Here is an 8,477-nt window from a genome sequence, read left to right as displayed (position 1 = left end):
GGCAAATCAAAATGACTGGGGCCAAGAAGGTGTGACCTGGGCCATTGTGTTTGCCACACACGGATAGCCACTGCAGGGTCTCCCACCTGCCTATCCCTTGCTTCCCTTGCTGAGAACAAAGTGTATCCACCAGCCAGTTGCTTACGATGCACCTCCCCGAATCCCAAGACATCCCAGGACACCTGCAGCCTGTTTCTGCTGAGGCCTCATGGCCACTTCTGGAGACCTCTCTGGGCTGGATCTAAGGTCGCCCCAGGCTGACTCTCCCTTGTTGCCCAGTTCTGGTCTGGGGACAGCACCGACCCATGGCCTGAGCACGCAGGAGTGAAGTTCCTTCCCACCACTGCGCTATTTTCTGCTACTACTAATCCCTTTGGGATTCTTGGGCAAGAGTCAGATATCAGGCCACGGAGTCCCAGGGGGTGCCCACCACCTCTCTGACTGGTCTCCCTGAAGCCCCCTCACCAGGCTTGAAGTGAGAGGAAAGCCACCCCGTCCTACCCAACTCTCCAGAAAAAAAACGCTCTCTCTAATCTCTAACTCCAGTCTCCACATTGCCTTCACAGTAAAGCCCTCCCATCTTGGTTAGGCTGTCTGCATTCTAGCCTCTCCCTACCTTTCTAATGTCAATTGTTGCCACCAGGTCTCCTATATTTCAGGCCCAGAGCCTGATTCTTTAAACTTACCCCACCACTCACACCTCTGCATCTTTGCACATGCTGTTCCCTCTGCCTGGAAAGTTCTGTCCCCTCCTCATGGCTTGGTGAACTCCTCCTCATCCTCTAAGACTCAACCCAAGTGAAAATGAATCTCTGTAGGAAATCAGTCCCTCCTGCATTGCACTCCCAATGCACCAGGTGTGGTTGAGATTGTGGTCTTGAGTCAGATTCCCTGGGTTTGAATTCTGGCTTCACTATGTGTATGAGTCAGGAATTGCTTCAATGATGCTGTGTAACAAACCATCTCAAAATTTGGGGGCTTACCACAAGCCTTTATTTTCCTCACCTATTGGCAAAGGGAGGGAGTAAAGAGTTGAAATAGAGTGATAGTTGGCATTTATCAAGCAGTCACTCTATGCCAGGCTCTGTGAGCATGTCACATGTATTACTTCATTTACTCCTTATGCCAACCCTATATGATGGGTATTATTAACCTGTTTTAGAGTGGAGGAGATAGATGTCCAGAGAGGTTACATAACTTGCTGGTAAGTGGTAGAACTAAGATGTGAACCCAGGCAAAATACACTCATGTGTCTCACTGCTTTGCTGCCTCCAGTGAATGGAAGCACTTGTTTTGGGGAAAAGACAAGAATGTGTTCCAGACAGCTCAGGCACCCCCATTCATTCTTTCTCTTACTTTGAGTCTGCTGAAGCCCTTCCTGATGGTCTCCCAGCTCAGAGACTGACTTCTGAGGCCTTTGACTCCTCAGGCCTGCCCAGGGATCTAGTCTCCCTGTTCCTTCAAGGGCTGAGCCTGGCACCTGGGAGGGCAGATGGATGATGCACAGTTTACCGGATAGGTTCCCCTTTCCAGAGACTGGACTCGAAGTCTTATAAGGCTCTGGGATCCTGGAACCGTGGAGTCATTGGGCCTCAACCAGGTGGGCTGAGCTGCAGGAGGGCAGGGAAGGAAGGTGCCCTTGGCTGCCCTGGGGCTGCTCTCACCCTCCCTGGGCTGGAAGGAGTTGGAGCAGCAGAGCAGGGCAGGGAATGAAGTGTCCTAGCCCCATAGCTTCATTCTTTGATACCAGTACTGTGTAGGAGATAAGAACTGGCCTTTGATTAAGGTCTGACACTAGCCAGCTGGGTGGCCTTGGACAAGTAGGATCCTCCTGAGCCTGTTTCCTCATCCACAAACAGAGATAATGACAGAACCCTATTATGGCGTACAGTGTATCTAATGGACTTTGCACATGGCAAGTGCTCCATGACGGATCACTCTTCTTACTTTTATTATTTTTATCATTCAGCTCTCAAGTATCCACAACCAAGTTTCATGGTTAAGTGGCTTTTCTCCCCCAAGCACACCTCCAGGTTCATTTCCCAGAGCCTGGATACATTGGGAGCTCCATGACTGGGAATATGTCATTTCTCTTCACTCGGCTTCAGGTTTTCTATCCATAAAATGGGGACCAACACATTCAACATGCAGGAATGCATGAGGCCAAGTGAGATTTTTTGCGATTAAAAAAAATATATATATATTTTATTTATTTAGGCTGCGCCGTGTCTTAGTTGCCGCACGTGGGATCTTCCTTGTGGCATGTGGGCTTCTTAGCTGTGGCATGCAGACTCAGTTGTGGCATGCATGCGGGATTTAGTTCCCTGACCAGGGATTGAACCCAGGCTCCCTGCATTGGGAGTGCAAAATCTGACCCACTGGCCCACCAGGGAAGTCCCAAATGAGATAATTTAACAGTCCTGTGTCCCCTTGCTGAGCCTCAGTTTCCCAATTTGTAAAGGGTTAATAGGGTTATCTGGATCAAAGGAGGTAGTCATGGCAACTGTTTAGCACATGGCTCTGCAAGAGCTTAATAAACTAGAGCTTTAAAAACAAGTCTAGGGGCTTCCCTGGTGGCGCAGTGGTTGGGGGTCCGCCTGCCGATGCAGTGGACGCGGGTTCGTGCCTTGGTCCGGGAGGATTCCACATGCCGCAGAGCAGCTGGGCCCGTGAGCCATGGCCGCTGAGCCTGCGCGTCCGGAGCCTGTGCTCTGCAACAGGAGAGGCCACGACAGTGAGAGGCCCGCATACCGCAAAACAAACAAACAAAAAAAACAAGTCGAGGACAGAGCAGGTGTTTCAAAAATGGAAGCTGAATCCAAGACACCTTTCAAGTTTTTATTCACTATGATAGGATATATTTCATTACGTAGAATATAATCTCCATATTGTCCTTACTTTTTTCATTTCCTACAGCCTACCTGTTCTAAATGATTGGATTTCCTATGCCACTTTTCCTAAGCATAAGGGTAATGGGGATTTAAGTAATTCTTGTATGTTTGTCTGAATATGTTGAAGTAAAGACCTGTTTCATCCTATTACATTATGACTATATACATTTTGTTATAATATAATAAAGAAATGTATGTTCCTCTAGTACATTGCAGTTGACAAACAACCTTCACATCCACTGTTTTATTTACTTCTCCTAACACCTCTGTCAGGTGGTATTATTATCTCCATCTTACAGGTAAAAAAACTCAGGCCCAGACAGCAGAAGCAAGAAGAACTACAATTCTGGAACCTGTGGAAGGAAAACCACATTCACAGAAAGATAGACAAAATGAAAAGGCAGAGGACTTTGTACCAGATGAAGGAACAAGATAAAACCTCAGAAAACCAACTAAATGAAGTGGAGATAGGCAACCTTCCAGAAAAAGAATTCAGAATAATGATAGTGAAGATGATCCAGGACCTTGGAAAAAGAATGGAGGCAAAGATCAAGAAGATGCAAGAGGGCTTCCCTGGTGGTGCATGGTTGAGAATATGCCTGCCAATGCAGGGGACATGGGTTTAAGCCCTGGTCTGGGAGGATCCCACATGCCGTGGAGCAACTGGGCCCGTGAGCCACAACTACTGAGCCTGTGAGTCTGAAGCCTGTGCTCTGCAACAAGAGAAGCTGCGATAGTGAGAGGCCCATGCACCGCGATGAAGAGTGGCCCCCGTTTGCCGCAACTAGAGAAAGCCCTCGCACAGAAACGAAGACCCAACACAGCCAAACATAATTAATTAATTAACAACAACAACAAAAAAAGAAGATGCAAGAAATGTTTAAAAAAGACCTAGAAGAAATAAAGAACAAACAAACAGAGATGAACAATACAATAATTGAAATGAAAAATACACTAGAAGAAATCAATAGCAGAATAACCAAGGCAGAAGACAGATAAGTGACCTAGAAGACAGAATGGTGGCATTCACTGCCGTGGAACAGAATAAAGAAAAAAGAATGAAAATAAATGAAGACAGCCTAAGAGACCTCTGGGACAACATTAAATGCACCAACATTCGCATTATAGGCGTTGCAGAAGGAGAAGAGAGAGAGAAGGAACCCGAGAAAATATTTGAAGAGATTATAGTCGAAAACTTCCCTAACATGGGAAAGGAAATAGCCACCCAAGTCAAGGAAGCACAGAGAGTCCCAGGCAGGATAAACCCAAGGAGAAACATGCCGAGACACATAGTAATCAAAGTGACAAAATTAAAGACAAAGAAAAATTATTGAAAGCAACAGGGATAAATGACAAATAATATACAAGGGAACTCACATAAGGTTAACAGCTGATTTCTCAGCAGAAACTCTACAAGCCAGAAGGGAGTGACACAATATATTTAAAGTGATGAAAGGGCAGAACCTACAACCAAGATTTCTCTACCTGGCAAGGATCTCATTCAGATTCGATGGAGAAATCAAAAGATTTACAGACAAGCAAAAGCTAAGAGGGCTCCCCTGGTGGCTCAGTGGTTGAGAGTCCACCTGCCAATGCAGGGGACACGGGTTCGTGCCCCAGTCCGGGAAGATCCCACATGCTGCGGAGCAGCTGGGCCTGTGAGCCATGGCCGCTGAGCCTGAGCATCCGGAGCCTGTGCTCAGCAATGGGAGAGGCCACAACAGTGAGAGGCCCACGTACCGCAAAAAAAAAAAAAAAAAAAAGCTAAGCGAATTCGGCACCACCAAACCAGCTCTACAACAAATGCTAAAGGAACTTCTCTAAGTGGGAAACACAAGAGAAGAAAAGGACCTACAAAAACAAACCCATAACAATTAAGAAAATGGTACTAGGAACATACATATCGATAATTACCTTAAACGTGAATGGATTAAATACTCCAATCAAAAGACACAGGCTCGCTGAATGGATACAAAAACAAGACCCATATATATGCTGTCTACAAGAGACCCACTTCAGACCTAGGGACACATACAGACTGGAAGTGAGGCGATGGAAAAAGATATTCCACGCAAATGGAAATCAAAAGAAAGCTGGAGTAGCAATATTCATATCAGATAAAATAGACTTTAAAATAAAGAATGTTACAAGAGACAAGGAAGGACACTACATAATGATCAAGGGATTAATCCAAGAAGATATAACAATTATAAATATATATGCACCCAACATAGGAGCACCTCAATACATAAGGCAACTGCTAACAGCTATAAAAGAGGAAATTGACAGTAACACAATAATAGTGGGGGACTTTAACACCTCACTTACACCAATGGACGGATCATCCAAACAGAAAATTAATAAGGAAAAACAGCTTTAAATGACACAATAGACCAGATAGATTTAATTGATATTTATAGGACATTCCATCCAAAAAGAGCAGATTATACTTTCTTCTCAAGTGCACACAGAACATTCTCCAGGATAGATCACATCTTGGGTCACAAATCAAGCCTCGGTAAATTTAAGAAAATTGAAATCATATCAAGCATCTTTTCCGACCACAACGCTATGAGATTAGAAATCAATTACAGGGGAAAAAAAACATGAAACCACAAACACATGGAGGCTAAACAATATGTTACTAAATAACCAAGAGATCACTGAAGAAATCAAAGAGGAAATCAAAAAATACCTAGAGACAAATTACAATGAAAACACGACGTATTGCTTGTTTATAGCAATACAAGCCTACCTCAAGAGACAAGAAAAATCTCAAATAAACAATCTACACTTACACCTAAAGGAACTAGAGAAAGAAGAACAAACAAAACCCAAAGTTAGTAGAAGGAAAGAAATCATAAAGATCTGAGCAGAAATAAATGAAATAGAAACAAAGAAAACAATAGCAAAGATCAATAAAACTAAAAGCTGGTTCTTTGAGAAGATAAACAAAATTGATAAACCTTTAGCCAGACTCATCAAGAAAAAGAGGGAGAGGACTCAAATCAATAAAATTAGAAATGAAAAAGGAGAAGTTACAATGGACACTGCAGAAATACAAAGCATCCTAAGAGACTACTACAAGCAACTCTATGTCAACAAAATGGACAACCTGGAAGAAATGGACAAATTCTTAGAAAGGTATAACCTTCCAAGACTGAACCAGGAAGAAATAGAAAATATGAACAGACCAATCACAAGTAATGAAATTGAAACTGTGATTAAAAATCTTCCAACAAACAAAAGTCCAGGACCAGATGGCTTCACAGGTGAATTCCATCAAACATTTAGAGAAGAGCTAACATCCATCCTTCTCAAACTCTTCCAAAATATTGCAGAGGAAGAAACACTCCCAAACTCATTCTATGAGGCCACCATCACCCTGATATCAAAACCAGACAGATACTACAAAAAAAGAAAAATTACAGATCAATATCACTCATGAATATAGATGCAAAAAATCCTCAACAAAGTACTAGCAAACAGAATCCAACAACACATTACAAGGGTCATACACCATGATCAAGTGGGATTTATCCCAGGGATGCAAGGATTTTTCAATATACGCAAATCAATCAATGTGATATACCATATAAACAAATTGAAGAATAAAAACCATATGATCATCTCAATAGATGCAGAAAAAGCTTTTGACAAAATTCAACACCCATTTATGATAACAACTCTCCAGAAAGTGGGCATAGAGGGAACCTACCTCAACATAATAAAAGCCATATACGACAAACCCACAGCAAACATCATTCTCAATGGTGAAAAATTGAAACCATTTCCTCTAAGATAAGGAACACGACTAGGATGTCCACTCTCACCACTATTATTCAACACAGTTTTGGAAGTCCTAGCCACAGCAATCAGAGAAGAAAAAGAACTAAAAGGAATACAAATTGGAAAAGAAGAAGGAAAACTGTCACTGTTTGCAGATGACATGATACTATACATAGTGAAACCTAAAGGTGCCACCAGAAAATTTCTAGAGCTAATCAATGAATTTGGTGAAGTTGCAGGATACAAAATTAACACACAGAAATCTCTTGCATTCCTATACACTAACAACAAAAGATCAGAAAGAGAAATTAAGGAAACACTCCCATTCACCATTGCAACAAAAAGAATAAAATACCTAGGAATAAACCTGCCTCAGGAGGTAAAAGACCTGTACTCAGAAAACTATAAGACACTGATGAAAGAAATCAAAGATGATACAAACAGATGGAGAGATATACCATGTTCTTGGATTGGAAGAATCAATATTGTGAAAATGACTACACTACCCAAAGCAATCTACAGATTCAATGCAATCCCTATCAAATTACCAGTGCCATTTTTTACAGAACTAGAACAAAAAAATCTTAAAATTCGTATGGAAACACAAAAGACCCCGAATAGCCAAAGCAGTCTTAAAGGAAAAAAATGGAGCCTGAGGAATCAGACTCCCTGACTTCAGACTATACTACAAAGCTACAGTAATCAAAACAATATATTACTGGCACAAAACAGAAATATAGATCAATGGAATAGGATAGAAAGCCCAGAGATAAACCCATGCACCTATGGTCAACTAACCTATGACAAAGGAGGCAAGGATATACAATGGAGCAAAGAGAGTCTCTTCAATAAGTGGTGCTGGGAAAACTGGACAGCTACATGTAAAAGAACACTCCCTAACACCATACATAAAAATAAACTCAAAATGGATTAGAGACCTAAATGTAAGACTGGACACTATAAAACTCTTAGAGGAAAACATAGGAAGAACACTCTTTGACATAAATCACAGCAAGATCTTTTTTGATCCACCTCCTAGAGTAATGGAAATAAAAACAAAAATAAACAAATGGGACTTAATGAAACTTAAAAGCTTTTGCAAAGCAAAGGAAACTACAAGATGAAAAGACAACCCTCAGAATGGGAGAAAATATTTGCAAACAAATCAACAGACAAAGGATTAATATCCAAAATATATAAACAGCTTATGCAGCTCAATATTAAAAAAACAAACAATCCAATCCAAAAATGGGCAGAAGACCTAAATAGACATTTCTCCAAAGGAGACTTACAGATAGCCAAGAAACACATGAAAAGCTGCTCAACATCACTAATCATTAGAGAAATGTAAATCAAAACTACAATGAGGTATCACCTCACACCAGTTAGAATGGGCATCATCAGAAAATGTACAAACAACAAATGCTGGAGTGGGTGTGGAGAAAAGGGAACCCTCTTGCACTGTTGGTGGGAATGTAAATTGATACAGCCACTATGGAGAACAGTATGGAGATTTCTTAAAAAACTAAAAATAGAATTACCATATGACCCAGCAATCCCACTACTGGGCATATACCCAGAGAAAACCATAATTCAAAAAGACACATGCACCCCAAATGTTCATTGCAGCACTATTTACAATATCCAGGTCATGGAAGCAACCTAAATGCCTGTCAACAGATGAATGGATAAAGAAGATGTGGTACATATATACAATGGAATATTACTCAGCCATAAAAAGGAATGAAATTGGATCATTTGTAGAGACATGGATGGATCTAGAGACTGTCATACAGA

The sequence above is a fragment of the Pseudorca crassidens genome, chromosome 2 (genome assembly GCF_039906515.1).
Source record: "Pseudorca crassidens isolate mPseCra1 chromosome 2, mPseCra1.hap1, whole genome shotgun sequence".
NCBI lineage: Eukaryota > Metazoa > Chordata > Mammalia > Artiodactyla > Delphinidae > Pseudorca > Pseudorca crassidens.
The sequence above is the reverse complement of the archived record's forward strand: the minus strand, read 5'-3'. Positions refer to the sequence as shown.